The following is a 1,857-nucleotide window of genomic DNA, read 5'->3' on the forward strand; positions in this document are numbered from 1 at the left end:
TTTATACATGCTCAACAATTTCCACTTTTTCTGTTAGGATGGGGAGGGTGCTTAGGGTGCTGAAGCACTCACCGTCCCGCGTATTATTAATTATTATTGAAAATTAGGTAGGTATAATTTTTGGTACGGCCTCTTGTGGGCCGTTGTGGTGGCGTTTTTGATGTACACTTGTTCGTATGACTTACCGCAATTTTGTCGGCAGCAAGTTCGTGCACAGATATCACCAACATTTAGTTACACCCTTGTTTACCCGATGTTAAACGTTCATTTAAACGCACACATTGGTGGGATGTGCTAGCGGGGCCGGCTTGTTTACCATTTGCCATTTAATTTTTTCGGTAATTGGTTCACGGGTTTCAAAAGTAAAAAATTTGTTTTTATTGCATCGAATATTTTAACATTACTAATTTACTATGAATGAAATGAACAAGAATATTTAGAGAAATTCCAGTCAAGCAAATACCAGTATAACATCTTATTTTAGTAAAAAAACTAGAAATAATGAATATGAATTTGGTGACTCGGATCACTAGGATAAAATTTTAAAATTCATACATTGTATTATGTACCAGGTATCTTTTTTTTTTTTTCGAGTTTGAGCCAACGGCGCCGCGGGTACTGCTTTCGCAATGCTTCCGCGAGATGTACCAGGTATCTACATATATTTAAAAACAAATAAAATGATTATTCAATGTATTGATACAATTATTGAATTATGTATCTTAATAATTAATTATATGTCAAATTCTTTATGTATAGTATTCAAAACAAATGCACATTGCAAGACTGATTTTCCTAGCCATTTATGCTTCAAATTATTAATTTTTTTTTAATAATAACTAATAAGTACCTATTACGACTATTATACGCAAACTAGCACCCACCATAAAAAAAATCATAGATCCGCCATTGTGGCTGTTAGATACTCCGTTTTTATGGTAACATGGTATATACAGAGTATAACAGAAAGACCTGACAAATAAAAACAATAAACTACACAGCTTAAATAATTTTTTTTTTCCATTAAAATGTGTCCAAGAATTAGATTTACAAATTGGCATCTATTTTTCCAAAAAAAAAGGAATAATATTTAAAAAAGTTAATAATATACTGTATATACTATATTTGTAGAGCAAGCGCCTATAATTTATATATTAGGTATATATATAAAAAAAATTTCAATATTTAAATATTTATTAGAAAAAAGGTTATTTCATCTGTCAGTTATTTCCGATTATTTCTGACTTCTGTTACACGATCTGTATAGAATACAGATATTTGCAATTTGAAATTATTATTTATTTAGTTTTTCTTAAAACATTGAGCTCTTAAAAAAATGTGTATCGAAAATCTGAAAATGTAATACAAGGTTTCTATGTAATAAGTTATCTTACCTCTTACGAAAAAAAAAGTTTACCAGAAAGTAAAATGTATATGATAATATATAATATATAATATATTTGAAGTTAAAATTTGTTCACATTGTTTAATATACAATACATATTAATATGTTCTGATATCAGTCCTTGTAAAAAACAGTTATTGAACATCACTTAAAATAACAACTGTTGCTATAAGCCCGGATAGCTCAGTCGGTAGAGCATTAGGCTTTTAACCTAAGGGTCCAGGGTTCGAGTCCCTGTCCGGGCGAAAATAATTTTTTAAATTTTTTTATTGTATTTATATTTTTTATGAAAAATCAGCATTACAACTTAGCATTACAACAATACCTATAATATTCAACAAATAATATTTAATTACCATGCATTATAGAAATTAAAATAGTTATTATGATTGGATATCATTTTAAACCTGTAAACCTGTAAACCTGTAAACCTTACTTGTATTTTGGTCAAA

General features: G+C 28.9%; 1 non-coding gene across 1 annotated transcript; it reads left to right on the forward strand.

Annotated features, from left to right (window-relative positions):
* Nucleotides 1–1,577: 1,577 nt before the first annotated feature.
* TRNAK-UUU lies at nucleotides 1,578–1,650 on the forward strand. The gene has a single exon. It is a non-coding gene; the product is annotated as a tRNA-Lys (tRNA).
* The last annotated feature ends 207 nt before the right edge of the window (nucleotides 1,651–1,857 follow it).

This window comes from Acyrthosiphon pisum, chromosome X (assembly GCF_005508785.2).
Source record: "Acyrthosiphon pisum isolate AL4f chromosome X, pea_aphid_22Mar2018_4r6ur, whole genome shotgun sequence".
NCBI lineage: Eukaryota > Metazoa > Arthropoda > Insecta > Hemiptera > Aphididae > Acyrthosiphon > Acyrthosiphon pisum.